At 50.3% G+C, this 18,546-nt stretch overlaps 1 long non-coding RNA gene and 2 pseudogenes across 3 annotated transcripts in view; 1 reads left to right on the plus strand and 2 right to left on the minus strand.

Moving 5' to 3' along the window:
* The window catches only part of LOC311530204 (butyrophilin subfamily 3 member A1-like), a 31,215-nt pseudogene extending 23,908 nt beyond the window's left edge, over positions 1-7,307 (minus strand). Inside the window, exons 1-3 of the transcript in view lie at positions 7,226-7,307; positions 6,197-6,538; positions 5,417-5,728 (exon numbers count right to left, since the gene is read on the minus strand). The product of the transcript in view is annotated as a butyrophilin subfamily 3 member A1-like (transcript). The remainder of the gene's footprint in view (positions 1-5,416; positions 5,729-6,196; positions 6,539-7,225) is intronic.
* Positions 1-18,546, minus strand: part of LOC311530633 (C-type lectin domain family 2 member D-like) — an 839,985-nt pseudogene that overhangs the window by 714,540 nt on the left and 106,899 nt on the right. The window lies entirely within an intron of this gene.
* LOC311530671 lies at positions 11,963-16,096 on the plus strand. Its single transcript, XR_014714058.1, has 2 exons — positions 11,963-12,835; positions 14,459-16,096. It is a non-coding gene; the product is annotated as an uncharacterized lncRNA (long non-coding RNA).

Raw genomic sequence — 18,546 nt, forward strand, 5'->3', positions numbered from 1 at the left:
GTAACAACATCCCTTTCCCTTTCGCTGAAGAGAGTTCTGGCCGTTTGACAATCCTTCAGCTGGTATTACAGAGGGTATTAAATTGTCCATTTGCAGGAATAGACAAAAGCTGAGCTGAGATGGGCTGAAGCTGTTGTTGCTAGAATCTGCTCCTGCTTTCTTTAAGACAAAACAAGACAAACACATTCAAGACATGAAAGGAAAGAACAGCCAAGAGAGAAAATGCAGCTTCTGTCTCAAGCGTTAACTCGCACTCACAAACTCACTGTTGGAGAAACACAGGCCCAGCACATGATGCCATCAGCCACTCCGAGACCTTGTAACAGCATTGGGCTGGTTTAGGGCATTGCTTTTAGATGCTTTTCTGGTCATGGGCTCACAGCAGTATTGCAAAATATTCAGTCTTGGGCAGCTAAGCCAGACTCTCATTAAACAGAAGGCAAAAGAAGAGGAAGAGGACAGAGAAATAATAAGGGGGGAAGGAAAAGGACACACGGTGGGCTAGGGGACAGCAAAGACCCAAGTCTCATGTCCCAGCTGCTCTTCAGGATTTAGTCAAAGCCAGTGGAGGTGGTAGTGTTGTCTGAGTCAGTCTGGCTGGGACCACACTCAGGATCAGGACGGTGCAGGCCCCACGGTGTAATGGTAGATCCCGGGCTCCCAGGAGACAGTGGGGGTGGCAGACATGTTGGTAGGCCTGACTCTTTCCAGTCAACTCAGCTTCTGCCATTGTGAATCCCCACCAAAGACTCTTTTTCAGGACTCCAAAAGAGAATGATGGGGGAACAGCCCCTCCCCTCATTATTTTGTCCACCAATTAAGCCAAATTTCCAACAAGCCAGTTTTGCTCCATTCCTTTCTGATTCCATTCTCCTCTTGTTTACCAGTCATGCTCTCAGCACACTCCTTGGGTGGTACTGGTTGGCCAGTGTGTTTGGACTAATTCAGTCTGCCTTTAATTTTCCCTGCCTTTCATAAATAATTGTATGTAGTTGGCTGCGTTGGACATACAGGACCATTGGACTGCCCAGGACCGTTGGACACCCAAGGGTCGGTCCTGGGGCCGGTTTTGTTCAATATCTTCATAAATGATCTGGAGGATGGTGTGGATTGCACTCTCAGCAAATTTGCGGATGATACTAAACTGGGAGGAGTGGTAGATACACTGGAGGGGAGGGATAGGATACAGAAGGACCTAGACAAATTGGAGGATTGGGCCAAAAGAAATCTGATGAGGTTCAATAAGGATAAGTGCAGGGTCCTGCACTTAGGACGGAAGAAGCCAATGCACAGCTACAGACTAGGGACCGAATGGCTAGGCAGCAGTTCTGCAGAAAAGGACCTAGGGGTGACAGTGGACGAGAAGCTGGATATGAGTCAGCAGTGTGCCCTTGTTGCCAAGAAGGCCAATGGCATTTTGGGATGTATAAGTAGGGGCATAGCGAGCAGATCGAGGGACGTGATCGTTCCCCTCTATTCGACATTGGTGAGGCCTCATCTGGAGTACTGTGTCCAGATTTGGGCCCCACACTACAAGAAGGATGTGGATAAATTGGAGAGAGTCCAGTGAAGGGCAACAAAAATGATTAGGGGTCTGGAACACATGACTTATGAGGAGAGGCTGAGGGAGCTGGGATTGTTTAGTCTGCAGAAGAGAAGAATGAGGGGGGGATTTGATAGCTGCTTTCAACTACCTGAAAGGGGGTTCCAAAGAGGATGGCTCTAGACTGTTCTCAATGGTAGCAGATGACAGAACGAGGAGTAATGGTCTCAAGTTGCAGTGGGGGAGGTTTAGGTTGGATATTAGGAAAAACTTTTTCACTAGGAGGGTGGTGAAACACTGGAATGCGTTACCTAGGGAGGTGGTAGAATCTCCTTCCTTAGAGGTTTTTAAGGTCAGGCTTGACAAAGCCCTGGCTGGGATGATTTAACTGGGAATTGGTCCTGCTTCGAGCAGGGGGTTGGACTAGATGACCTTCTGGGGTCCCTTCCAACCCTGATATTCTATGATTCTATGACATCTGTTACCTTGGACAACTTAACACCGTGTGTGCAGTGCCCAGCCTGACGGGGCTCTGATCTCAGTTACTGTGTATGTGCAGTGCCTGGCACAATGGGACCCTGATCTCTGTCACTGTGTGTCTGTGCAGCGCCCAGGGGGACGGGGCTCTGATCTCCGTCACTGTGTGTCTGTGCAGTGCCTGGTGTGACGGGACTCTGATCTCCGTCACTGTGTGTCTGTGCAGCGCCCAGGGTGATGAGACTCTGATCTCCGTCATTGTGTGTCTGTGGAACGCTTGGTGCAACGGGACTCTGATCTCAGTGTAAGCAGTGTCAGGATGAGCTCCACCCTGACATCTGGTGGTGAGGTGTAGCAAGTTGTGGGGAAGAACTTCAGGGGCCGATCTCATTTGCATAGGCACACCCACCCCGCCTAGAATGAGGCCATAGCTGCCCAAATGGTCACTTTGGCTGCTGTGGGATCCCCAGTGTCTCTGTTAAAATGGGGCAGGAAGAATAAATTGTTATTACCCTGATTATGGGAACTGTGCTTGGAACTGTACTTGGCCTTTTGTTATGATGGAGGGAGTCACCATCAACTAAGTAGCACTCGCTAGGCAAGTGTTATGGGTTCCAAAACTGTATGACTTGAGAGAGGTTGGGGACAAGTATTAATACTTGGTGGCATGGGTCCCTTGGTAAGGGCCTTACATGCTAATTGCACTTCTTCCTCTCTCCACTGTGGAATATCAGAGCTAATTTTGATTTCATTAGAAGTCTAGTTACAGGCTGCTGAGCTCACTTTGGGCTAATAGTGCACCAGCACTGAGGCTCCCCATATTACAAGCTGAATTCACCAAAGAGCTGAAATCACTGAGTGTTGTGTTAAGTCGTGGGGGAGCCTAAAGATATATTGTGGAGCAGTTTGCGGGATGGCTGGAGTGGCTTGTGGACAGGCTGGTGGAGCAGTTCATAGGACGGTGGGAGCTGCTGGTGGGATGTGGAGCAGTTCGTGGGACGGTGGGAGCTGTATGTGGGCCGCAGAGCGGAGCTGAGCGAAGCAGTTTGTGGGGTGCATGGCGGAGCGGAGCGATGGGAGCTGTGGGGCAGCCAGCTTCAGATCACGTAAGGTGCCTCTTACCTCCGCCATCTCCACCCAGGTTGGGAGGTAAAGCTCTGTAGATAAACTTCTGAACTCTGGCTGCCCTGACCAGGGACAGAGACTTTTGGGTCATTGGACTTTTGGGACTTTGGGTGATTTGGGGTTGCTGGACTCAAGAACCAAAGGGAAGGGCATGCCCCAATTTGCTTGGGGTGGGTTTTTTGCTCATGGGTTGTGTTATGAATCCTGTTGGTGGTGTTTCCCCAACATAATGCCACATTGTTTCTCTCTGTTATTAAAAGGCTTTTTGCTACACTCAGACTATGTGCTTGCGAGAGGGGAAGTATTGCCTCCTGGAGGTGCCCGGTGGGGGTGGTATATATTTGTCCCAGGTCACTGGGTGGGGGCTCGAGACGGTTTACATTGTGTTATTGGAATGGATTCCCTAGATATTGAACCCGGCCCTTGTTGCTGCCAACTCTGACGGGCAGAAGGGTTACATCAGTCTCTGTGTGTCTGTGCAGTATCTGACATTACAGGGCCCTGATGTTGGTTGGGCCATGTAAGGGTATCTGTAATACACATAATGAAAATAATGCTAGCTGGGGGAGCAGAGCAGGTGTTTTGCTTTATAACAATTAATACCCACGTAGGGCTGTAATTTCCTTCCCCTGTATTGAAGGATCCATCACTTCTTTGTGGTTAAACTGGAGGATTTCCTTTTTGCTCTTTGAACCCTCCATAAGTAGCAGGCAGGCAAGAAGAGGAGGCAAACACAAACTGACAGGAACAAGAAGAGGCCAACCTTCCAAGAGGAGACTGGGGGGAAAATTCATCTGCAAAAGGAAGAAAGAAGAGATGTCATCTTAGGCTTCTGCAACATGCAAAGGCAAATGAACAAACAAAATAATTGGACATGGGCCCTGTTTTGGCTCCTTCATGATGCATGAAAAGGCCCTCAGTGGGCTATTTTCTTAATGTTGTTTATTTTCTCCCATTTTGTTTTTAAACCCTAGAAATATTGAATTCTGGTTTTCCCCACTGGAGCTCTCTTTGGAGAACCCAGGGATGTGGGTTGAGAGTTTTGGCAATTCTTGAAGAATAGGGTGCTTACCAAAAAAGGGGTTTTGCTTGGGCATTTGAGTCCTAGAACTAAATAATGACGACATTTTCAATATGGTCTAGTGAATATAATTGTATTTCATTTTTTCATTTCAGTGGCGCCTAAAGGCCCCAAGTGAGATCGGGGCCCCGTCATGCCGGGTGCTGCACAGACACACGCAGTGACCAAGACCAGAGCCCCATAGCTCTGGGCGCTGCACAGACACACACAGTGACTGAGATCGGGGCCCCATAGCTCTGGGCAATGCACAGACACACACGGTGACTGAGATCGGGGCCCCATAGCTCTGGGCAATGCACAGACACACACGGTGACTGAGATCGGGGCCCCGTAGCTCTGGGCAATGCACAGACACACACGGTGACTGAGATCGGGGCCCCGTAGCTCTGGGCAATGCACAGACACACGGTGACTGAGATCGGGGCCCCATAGCTCTGGGCAATGCACAGACACACACGGTGACTGAGATCGGGGCCCCATAGCTCTGGGCAATGCACAGACACACACGGTGACTGAGATCGGGGCCCCATAGCTCTGGGCAATGCACAGACACACGCGGTGACTGAGATCGGGGCCCCATAGCTCTGGGCAATGCACAGACACACACGGTGACTGAGATCGGGGCCCCATAGCTCTGGGCGCTGCACAGACACACACGGTGACTGAGATCGGGGCCCCATAGCTCTGGGCGCTGCACAGACACACACGGTGACTGAGATCGGGGCCCCATAGCTCTGGGCAATGCACAGACACACGGTGACTGAGATCGGGGCCCCATAGCTCTGGGCGCTGCACAGACACACGGTGACTGAGATCGGGGCCCCATAGCTCTGGGCAATGCACAGACACATGCGGTGACTGAGATTGGGGCCCCATAGTTCTGGGCAATGCACAGACACACGGTGACTGAGATCGGGGCCCCATAGCTCTGGGCAATGCACAGACACACACGGTGACTGAGATCGGGGCCCCATAGCTCTGGGCGCTGCACAGACACACGCGGTGACTGAGATCGGGGCCCCATAGCTCTGGGCGCTGCACAGACACACGGTGACTGAGATCAGGACCCCCTCGGACTGCACAGACACACGGTGACCGAGATCAGGGCCCCGTCATGCCGGGTACTGCACAAACATGCAATACGAGACAATCACTGCCCCAACAGTCTATCAGTGCCAATCTGGACCCACGTCTGTGTCCTGGTTCCATTAGCAGGTCACTGGAGATAAGAATGGCTGAGACTTTCTCTGGGCCGGGTGAGCCGGGTCTGATGGCGCAGATCAGTGTTGGGTCTGAGTGCTCAGTCACTACCACGTAGCTGGAGACATCAAAGAGGCCCCGGTTTCTCGAGATTTTTTCCTCATTAGATGGGGTCAGTCTCTCCCTGTGGCCATTTCTCCAGAGCACCTTCGGCTTTGGGTACCACCCCACAGAGAGACACATCACGTTCATCTGCTTGCCGTCATATCCACCCATGTGGAGGAGGGGATCCAAGCCGGCACCTGGGGGAATGAAATTGATGTGAATTCTCCCTTGATTTTATGCTATCCTCATTCCCAATCCCCTTATGGACTGCGCCGTGGAGTGGGGTTCTGAGAGCTGGGGCTCTTTACTCCAGCAGACACAGGGAGAGGGCGAGCCGATGGCTGGGCACTGGAGCTGAGACATCCACACTGGAAATAGGGGGCACATATCTGCCATTGCAGGGCGTCCTCTATGGAAGGAGGCTCTGTCGGGCTGCTGTGGAGCCCACATCCCTCGGGGTCCTTATATGCAGCCTGGACGTCTTTGTCCCACAGGCTCTGGTCTAGCTCAGCCAGGAGAGCTGGGCTGGACGGAGGAGTCATTGGGGGAGGTTTTCTGGCCTGTGACTGCAGCAGGCTGCATGGGATGGTGTCCCCTGGGCCATCCCCCCCTCCCCAGAGCCGCGTAGGCTGAATCTGGTCTCTCCCCACCCCGGGATCACTCACTCGTCACACGGAGCTCCAGTGTGGCATTGCCAACGGTGCTGTTGGACTGGAAGTCACAGAGGTAGCGCCCTTTGTCCCGCAGGGCGAGGTTCCGGATCCGAAGGACCAGGCTGCCACTCTGGATCCCGTCCTGCAGGAACTCCGTCCTGCCCCGGTACCTCTCACCCTGCACCTCACTCCCGTCCGGCAGGTACACGTGGACATCCTGGCCTAGCTGGGGCTGGCTCCATTCCACCTGCATGGCCTGGGCGCTGAGCGCTGGGGAGAGGTGGCAGGTAAGCAGCACCATGCCCCCCAGTGGGGCGGAGAGGGGGCTGGTAGGAACAAGCACCTGGAACCTCACTGGGGAAAGGGCCAGAGAGACAACTTACAAGCCTGGGGTCAGAGGGGAGCAGCGGGGAAGTGGCTTCACCTCTCACACAGCCCAGTCCCCAGCCCCACCACCCAGCTCGGAGACCCCAGCAGATCCCAGAGATAGGGGCTCCGGGAGAGCTGTGAGCGAGGGAGGTGGAGGGAAGGGTGGAGGCATGTTTATAGGGATGAATGAATGGAGGGAAAGGTGTGTATGGGGATGGATGGATGAATGGGGGAGATGGATGGAAGAGGTGTACATTGATGGATTGGGGAAAGGACAGATGTATGGAGGAGGAGTGTATATGGAGAAGGATGGAGGGGTGTGGGGATAGATGATGGATGCATGGAGGGGAGTATGTATGGGGATGCCTGGATGTAATGAATGGATGGAGGGGTGTGTATTGGGATGGAAGAAAGGATGTGGGGGGCTGGATGGAAGAAAGGATGGGACGGATGGAGGGGTGTATATGGGAATGGACAGATGGATGTGGGGGATGGATGGATAAAGGAGTGTGTCACGCGTTACTGTGCGTATGAGTGAGCGCTAGATCCTGCGCTCTGACCCCCGAGCCTGGTGCATTACCAGGGCAGTCACCCCAGACTGTCCCCGCCATACGTGAGAGCCAGCTGGGGCCCTGTGACCACCCAGCACTGTTAAGGACAGAGCCTCCTTACTGGTCGCTGCAGCCTGAATGTGCAGGAGCAGGACAGCTGAGAGCAGGGCAGCACTGCAGTGTGGGTGACAGGCTCCCAGCATCTGGCAGGGTGGCTCTCCCTGGCCTCAGGGCTGGACAGGAGCTGATGAACTATGGAGAAGCCAAGGAGACAAGGGATAAGAAGGGAAATAGCTGCTCATCCAATGACTCCCTCCCTTCAACCATGGGTGGAGTAGGGGCACCTGTGGACTGAGCCCTTGTGGAGAAAGACCCAGGAGGTGCAGATGCTGGGTTTGTAAGTCTTCTGGTGGGGCCCATGGGTGAGGGGCAGAGCCCCCAGTGGGGTGGACGGGGCAGAGCCCCTATACTTGGATGTTTGGGTGGGTGAAGCCCCCCAGATTTCATAAAAAATTGAAAATAATCTCATTGAAAGCATTATTTTTAACCACCAACATGTAATATTGTCAGTAAACCCACTATCCAAAGTGGACAGCTCATGCCAAGGTGGGCAGCTGTTTATAATTTTCTACCAACAGGGAAATTCCACCTGAGACTTTTTTAACCAAAACATTTTCTTCAAAATATTATTTTTTCCTCCTGCAAAAACATGCGTTTCTGAAATCAAATCTGGTCCAATCCTTCTCTCGACACCATCCCATTAAGAACAAGGCAACACATCAATGTTTGGCAAAGACACACACCTCTTGGAAGAACTCTCGTAGCAGATCAGAGATCAGCAGCTTTTACTGGAGCAAATGCAGGACTCTTGGTTCCCTTTTGTTGACATGTGATTTCAGCTGGGAATGCCGGCTCCCCAAGCCCCCCCCCAGGAGTGTCACAGTGCCTGTGATTTCAGCTGGAAATGCCGGCTCCCCAAGGCCCCCCCCCCCAGCAGTGTGACCGCGCCCGTGATTTCAGCTGGGAATGCCGGCTCCCCAAGCTCCCCCCAGAAGTGTAGAAATGCTGAAATTCTGGAAGAGAGTCAAGAAAAAAGTTTGCTGGGGATGTTTCTCCACGTCTCGACGCTGAGATGATTTTCCCCTTCGTGGTCAGGCGTTTGGGTCATTTGTTTAGTTTTTTTAAGTTACTTCTATTAACTCCCCTGCTACCTGCTGTTTGCGGTGCTGCTGGAGCTGTGTCGGCCCCAGGGTGTCAGAGAGGCAGGGTGGGTGAGTTAATATATTTTATTGGACTAACCTCTGCTGGGGAAAGAGAGAACAGATACAAGGGTTGCTCGTCTCTTTCACCAACAGAAGTTGGTCCAATAAAATATATTATCTCATCCGCCCTGCCTGTTTGCTGTCCACTGACAGTCTGGGAATATTTCCTCCAAATCAACAGACTTTTTTCCTCCCTGCTTGTGTTGGAAAAGTGGCAGGGCATGAAGCGAAATGGCATGCCAGCTCAGAAGCATTTAACAGCCTGCACTTGGCCTGCCAGCAGCAGGTGTACGGCTGCCGGCTGGCTGCGCTAAGGGGATGCCTCCCTGATGTTTCTAAACCATCGAATTCTCAAGGCAAGACCCGAAACAGAACCCTGGACTCCACAGTCGCTCAGTCCCCTAAGCAAGGAGGATGCAGTGGAAATTATCTTCTCTTTTAGCAAGTGAAAATTAAATCGTCTGGGCTCGGACGAACACCACGTTATTTCTATTTGTACAAGCACAGCCTTCCCCTTACAAACGCATGCTAAGCAGCGGTGTTTTCTTTAAAGCCGACAGATGCCATTACCAACAGCTGGAGACAGGGCCGGCCTCAGGGAAAATGGCACCCGGGGCAAACTTGCATTTTGATGTCCCTGGCCCCCATGGGCATGATGTCCCCCCATTGCCCCGGTCCCCCATGGGCTCCCCAGGCTCCCCACCCTCCCTTCCCCAACCCCTGTACTGTGCAACCTTCACCACTAATCCCTGCACTTCCCTCCTGAGCCCCTAACTCCTGCACTGTGCATTCCCCCTCACCCCGACCCCTGCACTCCCCTCCTGTGCCCCTAATCCCTGCACCCCCTTCACTCCTACCCCCTGCACCTTCCTCCTGTGCCCCTAACCCCTGCACTGTGCCCCCTTCACCCCAAACCCTGCACCTCTATCTTGTGCCCCTAACTCCTTCGCTGCGCCCCCTTCACTCTTACTCCCTGCACTCCCCTCCTGAGGCCCTAACCCCTGCATCCACCTCCTGCACCCACATGGGGAAACTGTCCTACCTGGATGCACAAAGCAGCTGGCATTGCTGCTCGCTCTCCCACTGGACTGCTGCTCCTCTGCCCCATGCACCCCCTGGGCTGTGTAAGGAGAGGGCAGGAGAGCAGCAGCTGCTGATGTAGTAGTAGAATTATATGTTTGTATTTTATATCATTTAGAATGAAGGATAAAGAATAATAATATAGTATGTATTAGTGTATGATTTGATCATATTCTGCCAGCCACCCTTTCTGAATAGCAGAAAGAAATGGTGTAATGGGCCATCAGCCAGAATCTGTGTCTGGACTGATTTCAAGGCAGTGACAGATCCTTTGAGGGTCACCAATTTGTTGTAGGTTTAGCATTTTAAAATAAGGAAAGGAATGTCATGATCGTTCCTTTTTTTTTTTTTTTTTTGCACTGCAATTTGATGTTCCTGTTCAAAATGTTCTGTGTAAATTAATTTTGTGTGTGTGAATGAGGAATGTGTGGGTTAAGAGATAAGTGTGAAGGCCATCGCTGAACCAGATGGTCTAGGGAGGAGCCGGAGACAGATGCAAGGGTGCCAGGAGGGTGCAACACGCCCCTATTGAAGCATTGGAGGGCAGATTGACAACTCTAAAGATGAGACAGGCACCTATCAATGGGGACAAGATAGCTGTGATCAAAACCAGCATGGGATAACTCCCTAAGGAACATGATGTAAAGAATGTGAAGGACAATTTAAGAAAACAAGCACTCGTCAAACAACAATTGATTACAGCATGATGGTGCAAAACTCATTGGCCCCAGTGAAGGAAAATCACTATATAAACAGGGTGCCTTGCCATGAAACTTTGGGTTCATCCTGCCAAGACTTCCCCTGAGCACCGTGTCGTGACCAACGGAACCGGGCTCCTCCCCACTTCTGATCAACCTAGCTGGCCACTAGGTTGATCCGGACTCTGGACTGGTAACTATAACATCGACTGGTGGGACAGTGTGTGTGTGTGTGTGTGTGTGTGTGGTGTGACTGAATGCATATGCTAATTATTGTATCTTCAATAAAGGCAGCGTATTGCCTTTTGCCCGAAAAAAGATCCCATGTGCTTCTTATCAGCATAACATTTTTGGTGGAGAATTTCAAAAGGGGGAAGACATGCACTGTGATTGTTGAAAATACTGCCAAATATTGCTAAAAGGTATACCGTACATATAAAGTGATCAGTCATTCAGGTGTGCACACCCCTGGTCATAGAAGTGCTGGGCAATAGGGGGAGGATTAGAATCCTCACTCTGACCCATCTGTCGGGGATAACTATATGGATAAGATATATACAAACTGTCCAGGTATATACACCCCCGGTTGTAGAGGCGCTGGACCATAAGGGGGAGGATTAGAGTCCTCGCTCCTACCCATATATCAGGGAAAAATTGCATAGGTGAATATACTTTCAGCCGTAGCAGGATCGAGCCCAAAAGGTAGGGCTCACTGTCACCCCTAGGTCTTTTTCCGCAGAACTGCTGCCTAGCCATTCGGTCCCTAGTCTGTAGCTGTGCATTGGATTCTTCCATCCTAAGTGCAGGAACCTGCACTTATCCTTATTGAACCTCATCAGATTTCTTTTGGCCCAATCCTCCAATTTGTCTAGGTCCTTCTGTATCCTATCCCTCCCTTCCAGCGTATCTACCACTCCTCCCAGTTTAGTATCATCCGCAAATTTGCTGAGAGTGCAATCCACACCATCCTCCAGATCATTTATGAAGATATTGAACAAAACCGGCCCCAGGACCGACCCTTGGGGCACTCCACTTGATACCGGCTGCCAACTAGACATGGAGCCATTGATCACTACCCGTTGAGCCCGACAATCTAGCCAGCTTTCTACCCACCTTATAGTGCATTCATCCAGCCCATACTTCCTTAACTTGCTGACAAGAATACTGTGGGAGACCGTGTCAAAAGCTTTGCTAAAGTCAAGAAACCATACATCCTTCCCCTGCTCCCTTCTCTTCCCCGACCCCCACCCCCGCCCCCCGGCTCAAAACTCAAAAGATGAAAAAGCAGACCCCACCACAAATTTATTATTTTTAAATATTTCATGATTTTTAAGGCAACCTGCTGAGATTTGAAGGCTGTGGGTTGGCAAAACTCTGCAAGATACAATAAAGTGGCATTCCAAGAGGACAGAGTTAAGGTTATATGGGGGAACTGGCACCTATAACTGAGCTCCTCCTGGTTAGCAGAGCTCTGTGGTTCGTTTTCCGCTGTAGTGCTAAGATTCTTTCCTAGTGTTACATGGGGAAGATCTCAGCTGAGCATTTCCTGGTTTTCTAACAGCTGAATTTGGGGCAGTGACACCCCGGAAGGGCCTGGGGAGCGGAACTGCCTGTTGGTCAGCAAAAACAGGGTGGATTTGATTTTAAATCAAATTGATTTAAATCACTAGTCAGGAAGACTCGATTTAATCATCGATTTCTACATAAAAGTGTATTCTTGTTGGTTGTTATAACCTTAATACATGTTCTTCACAACTCAGAGATAGATGTAGGTTTCATTTTTAGAAGGTACACACTATACATTTTTAAAGGGTTGTTGGGAACACTGGGGCATGGCCACTAGGTAACTCGAGGGGATGGAAGACCACAAGTGTCGATGAAGCCCCCTCGCACTAGGCCCCTGTGTCCTTGGCCCCCCCCTCCTGCCTGGAGGCACTCGCAGCAGCTCTGCGTGCTAGGCCCAAGTGTCCTTGGCCCCCCCCGCCTGGAGGCACACACAGCAGTTATGCTGAGAATCTGCAACAGTATGTTGCAGAGTCAGACTGCCTGAAACTAAGCAAGGCCAAACAGGGAAGATATGGAAGAACAATGCTGAATAAAGCAGCTTTATGTATAGTTTAACAAATGATACAGAGAATCAGGGAACTAGCTGGGAACTGGATTGGCTGGCTATATGGATACTTGGAGCAGCTTGCTATTGGATAAGTATGCTGGGAAAAAGGATGTATAAAAGCCTGTGTAACTTCCTGCTCTGTTGTGCAGGATTTGAGATTTTATTCTCCCTGTACCTTTTTGCAGATGCAAATAAACTTTTCTGCTTCTCCACCCCGTTGTGATTATTGGGTGCAGCACACCGGGTAACGAACCAACTCAAGCTGTTGTTCAGCCTCTCGGCAGTGGGTGCCGGCAACAGCTTTTGGCGTCTCTGGGTGGGCTCGAGGCTGCAATTTAGCCTTGCCCGGACCCCTCCTGGAGGTCGAGGATTGCGGCGAGAACCGACGCCCAGCGCGCACCGGTGAGTTCATCGGGGGCCTCGGAGGAGACGCGATTTGATCGACCCCAGAGGGCACAACGGTGCAACGCACTCATATAGTGGAGAAGCTGTTGTGGACCACGGTGAAGAACCGGTCCCTTAGACGTGGGGGAGGAGCAGCTGCAGGGCCACGGTGAAGAACCGGTCCCTTGGATCAGGTAGGATCCTTTTAAAATCCGGATTATATGCTCTGTTGGAACCTGGGGACGCCCAGAGTTACCCTGTAGGTATGGGACAGGGACAGAGCTCAGAGGTTAGGGCACGGTGTATGCCCCTAGAGTGCATTCTAGCAAACTGGAAGGTATTTGGTGCGGATCCGATGACTAAGCCAATTAAAACGATTCTGTACAGTTGACTGGCCTCAATATCAACTAGAGGACCAGGAGTGGTGGCCACCAGGAGGGTCAATTAATTACAACACGATCCTCCAATTAGTTTTGTTTTGTCAGTGAATGGGTAAATGGAATGAACATATGTATGCGCATTTGTTTCTGACTTTATGTACTCGACCAGATATTTTACAGCGCTGTAATCTGACTCCAACTGGTTTGGTAGCAGCTAATGTTAGTCCCCAGACCCCAACCCCCACTGTAATGGCAGAGCCGGTGTCCCCTTCGGCCCCCACACCCCCACCGTATAAGGGTAGGATGCCTCGGGTTACAGAGATTGCCCCCTCGGTGGGACTCTATCCTTTGCTTACCGAGACGGTTGTGGCTTGCCCAGGGGCAGACGGACGTCAGGCTACCACTATGCAAGTTTACACCCATGTGCCATTCAATCCAATAGACTTAGCAGCTTTTAAAACACAGGCTGGGGAATTCTCAATGAACGCAAGCAGGTTTATTTCAGTCTTTAAGGGGTGCCTCAGTAGTCACAAGCCGATTGAGACGACTGTAATATCCTCCTGAGAACCCTGTGGTCTGAGGTGGAGAGGGATCAGGTTACAGCTAAGGCAAGGGGAGCGTCAGCGTTCAAGCGAAAAAAAAGAAAGGAATCTATCTGTCAAGTTCCTCTCCAAATAATTGTGAGTGGCTCAAGGCATTTCTGGGTATGGCAGACTTTTGCAGGATATGGATCCCAGAGTTTGGACTGTGGGCTAAACCCCTGTACGACTGTGTAAAAGGAGCAGATCATGACCCCTTCTATTGGACCCCAGAGGCTGATAGGGCATTTAAAATCCTGAAAAGAAAATTAATGGAAGCCCCAGCTCTGGGCCTGCCAGATCTCTCTAAGCCGTTTCAGTTGTATGTACATGAACGAAGGGAGGTGGCCCTAGGAGTGCTTACACAGCTGTTAGGAGCATGGAAGCGTCCTGTGGCTTATTTTTCTAAGCAATTGGATCAGGTAGCAAAGGGTTGGCCGGCATGTTTACGGGCGGTTGCAGCTACTGCCCTATTGCTTGAGGAAGCCGAGAAGCTAACATTGGGAGGGGTTATGCAAATCTATACTCCCCATATGGTCCGAGCCTTATTGGATGCAAAGGGAGGGCTTTGGCTCACCCAGGCTCGGATTGCTCGGTACCAGGCTAAGCTGTTAGAGAACTCTGAAGTCACCCTACAGCCTTGCCCCTCCCTTAACCCAGCCACTCTCTTGCCAGAAACAGAGGAACAGAAACATAACTGTTTAGAGATCATAGATGTCCAGTACTCCAGCCGTCCGGATTTAAAGGATGTACCCCTCCCAAATGCAGATTGAGTCGTACACTGATGGTAGCAGTACTGTAATAGATGGGCAAAGGAGGGCGGGTTATGCTGTTGTGACCCTCCATGACACTGTGGAAGCAAAGGGGAATGCTGACAGCCCAAGGCTCCCCAGTCAAGTACGGGCCCCAAATCCTCCGGCTCCTAGAAGCCATACAACTCCCCCCTTTGGCGAGTGTAATTTGAACGGCACAATTAGAAATGCCCCCACTTGTACCCAATCAGGAGAATGGGATGCCCCCCTAGGGGCATATGAATTGTTTAAAAAAGCAGCCAAAGCAGCCTTAAATATCCCAGGAATCCCCTTAAGAAACAGTCCTTACTGGGCCCTACAGAGTCACTATTTTGTATGTGGCCAAAAGGCTTACAAGGTGCTGCCAGCCAACTGGACAGGTAGCTGTTATATAGCTCATGGAGTTCCTCATCTTTCCATAACTGCCACACTGCCCAAAGGAAAGATTAGAAATGCCCGAGACACCTCTGTTGAGTCACGAGAAAAGACCCTGTGGCGACTGACTACGGCATTAGAGGGCAATATGAAGAATCCCCTCACAACCGAGAAGCTGGTAGGGTGCTCTGTACTGGGAATAGCACCACTGTTTACTGGGCCAGCTATGGCATGCATAGGCTGCTATACTGTAAGGCTGCAGATGGTACTTGAGAAAGTGGCCTTAGAGTTAGAGGACTCGGTTAGTGATTTAGGGTCAGCAGTAAAAACATTAAATAAAGAGGTACAGCAGCTCAGGACGTTTTCCCTCCAAAACAGGCTGGCTTTGGACTATCTCTTGGCATCCCAAGGAGGGGTTTGTGCCCTTATCGGGCCCCGATGGTGTGTATATGTAAATGATAGCAGTTATGAAATCTATAAAAAGGTGGTACAGGCTGAAGCCCATGCCCGAGCCGGAGCACAGGTTGCCTATACTGCCCCAGAGAACGATTGGTTGCAAACCTTGTTTTCAGGCTGGGGTTTGTCGTCTTGGCTTGGTGGTTTATTTAGCCTGCTATTGAAATTTCTCTTTCCTGTACTGCTTGTATTACTGGTATTATGCTGTGCGGTATCATGTGTCAGGGCCCTTTTGCAAAAGTTAATAAGTCATTCTCTTCAGGGCTATCACAAAGTGCTTATGCAAAGTCATATTGTAAAGAAATATGTAGCCCAAGTGAGAAAACTCAGAGCCAAGGCTGTTGAGTGTTCTCAAAGGGGGGAGTTGTTGGGAACACTGGGGCATGGCCACTAGGTAACTCGAGGGGATGGAAGACCACAAGTGTCGATGAAGCCCCCTCGCACTAGGCCCCTGTGTCCTTGGCCCCCGCTCCTGCCTGGAGGCACTCGCAGCAGCTCTGCGTGCTAGGCCCAAGTGTCCTTGGCCCCCCCCGCCTGGAGGCACACACAGCAGTTATGCTGAGAATCTGCAACAGTATGTTGCAGAGTCAGACTGCCTGAAACTAAGCAAGGCCAAACAGGGAAGATATGGAAGAACAATGCTGAATAAAGCAGCTTTATGTATAGTTTAACAAATGATACAGAGAATCAGGGAACTAGCTGGGAACTGGATTGGCTGGCTATATGGATACTTGGAGCAGCTTGCTATTGGATAAGTATGCTGGGAAAAAGGATGTATAAAAGCCTGTGTAACTTCCTGCTCTGTGGTGCAGGATTTGAGATTTTATTCTCCCTGTACCTTTTTGCAGCTGCAAATAAACTTTTCTGCTTCTCCACCCCGTTGTGATTATTGGGTGCAGCACACCGGGTAACGAACCAACTCAAGCTGTTGTTCAGCCTCTCGGCACTGGGTGCCGGCAACAGGGTGATTTATTCTGAAAACTTTTCAGATGAGTTTTACAGCTATCTCAGAAAATGAATGATTGTTTGGTTATTTCATTTACCCAAGGTTATTGAAGCAGATAGTTCCCCTCCCAATGACTTCATAAATATCTCCAATTCAACAGGTTAATCGTTAATATTTGGAGGATTTTCTTGCCAGGCTGTATATCACCTCTCCATATTTATTTATTTATTTCTTTGAAAACATTTTTGCTGTTAACAAGCATGTTACCTCTGGAGACACAAATCCACAGTTTGAGAACTGCAAAACCAAGCATCTCTGATGGTATCTTCTAGACTGAGCACTGAATCCCATTGGGTAGATAGAAAGATTAACCTACACAATCTATACAGAAGCCTGTGGAACCCCATAAGATTGGGTCCTTCATCCATGAAGTATTGGAACTCATTTACAAAACTTTTCTTAAACATTACATGAATATATTGTCTCATACTATAGAATTAGAATTTATCATCCCTATTCCATGATGAGAGATCTTGGAGCTAGAATGTATCTTAATTAAAACTATCTTTAGATAGCTTTTTGAGGGGCAAAAACCATTTTATCAAAAAAATCCAATTTTTTTGATTTTTTTTTTTAATCATTGATTTTTATCCACCCTGTTTGCAAGTGAATAGCAAAGGTGGTCCCAGCAGGGAGCCAGAGTGTCCAAATTCTTAGCTGGTGGGAGAGCCTGTCTGTGAGCATCTGTAAAGCATCTCACTTCAACAGTGACTGGTTGAACGATTTATTGTAAGGGACGCCCTTTCTCAGACCCTTTCCCTTTATTGTCTCCCAACCCCTCACGTCAGTCCCTGACCCAGGATTGCCAAGCCAAACTCAAATACAACTTGTTTGAAATCTCACAGCTCGCCAAGATTACCTAATTGTCCAGGTGGCTGAGCCCGTTTTCCACAGGGTCAGTCTGAGTTCAAGTCAATGCCGCAGGGCATTTCAGGCTGCTGTCCTGTCTGGTCCAGCCCAGGGGACAATATCTGATGCTTCCAGGAAAAGCAAGAACCCGCTGTAACATACATGGCTAGTTTTACCATGCTGTAAATGCAGGCGGGGAATTAATTACTGACCTCGGTGGCGTTCAGACTATGTCCTGAAGCATGGGATTGGGCCAGAGGGACAGCTAGCGCTGGACACAGTGTGTAGGGTCTCGGAGTGGGAAGTTCCTTGGAGAATTCCACTGGGTGGGAGACTCAGCTGTGAAGGGAGGGGGCGGGCAGGAGCATCTCATAAACCCAAGATTGGAATAACTGAAGTATAGTTCCTTTTACATGGAGCCTCAGCTCTCTGGAACCTCTGCAAACACTTTAACCACATGTTTAACTCCATCTGTAGGAGTAGCCTTGGATCGCAGTGGGAGGGCTCAGGTGCGTAAGAGTTTGCAGGGTGGGCGCTCAGGGCAGTCCCTGACACCAGGGCAAAGCGGATGTGACGTGCCACTGTCTGGATTTGGGAGCCTGCCTGCACACCAAATTCATTAGGTGCTGGGTGGATGACTGCAAGGCGCTGGGCTGGGGAAAATCAGCCCCGGGTGGTTATTTTGAGTAGAAAACCAGAGCCATTTCTGGGGTCTTTCAGCTTCTAATGCCCTTTCTCTTCTGCAGCTGGATGTAAGCCTATGATAAAATCCTTCTCAATGCCAAGTCAGTGCCATAAATAACTGGGCTGGGTGCAGGAATCAGTAGGGGACGTTCTCTGGCCTGGGTTATGCCAGGGCTCAGACTAAATTATTCTTCCCAAAACTTTTAAAAGCTGAGCCCCCTCCTCAAGGCAAAGAAACCAATCGTGCCCCTCACCCATCAGCAATGTGTTAGTGACCCCAGCCCCCATTTTCCTGTATACATCTTCAAACCCCACCCTTCCCACCATGGCTAGCCCTTCCCCACGCTTCAGGAGACGCTGGAGGAGATGATCCTAACCATCCCCTCTAACCTTAAGAACCGGAGGGACCCCATCTTGGAGCATCTTAAAAATCCGAGTTCCCAGACTCTGGAACAGGGGCTGCTTTGCCGGGCTCACCTTTCTCCCTCCGTCAGGTTGGCCGATGGGGATAATGAGCCTGGAGATCTCATTCCCGCTGCTCTGAGTGCTGCCCATGTGCACTCGACCCAACTCAGCTCTTACTGTACCCCAGGAACGTCTTCATCTTCTGGGATCCTCATGGCAGCAGTGGGATGATTTAACGGAGTCCCTTAGTCATGGGGCCTTTCTCTCTCTTTTGTTTCAGAGCCAGCGTCCTGGAATCGTCTCATGGTGCGTGGAGTGGTGGCAGTGGTGGGGGTGCTAGTCTTACTATACCAATGTGGGTTTTGGAAAGGTAGAGGGAAA

The sequence above is a fragment of the Lepidochelys olivacea genome (assembly GCF_965140295.1).
Source record: "Lepidochelys olivacea isolate rLepOli2 genome assembly, chromosome: 14".
Classification (NCBI taxonomy): Eukaryota; Metazoa; Chordata; order Testudines; family Cheloniidae; genus Lepidochelys; species Lepidochelys olivacea.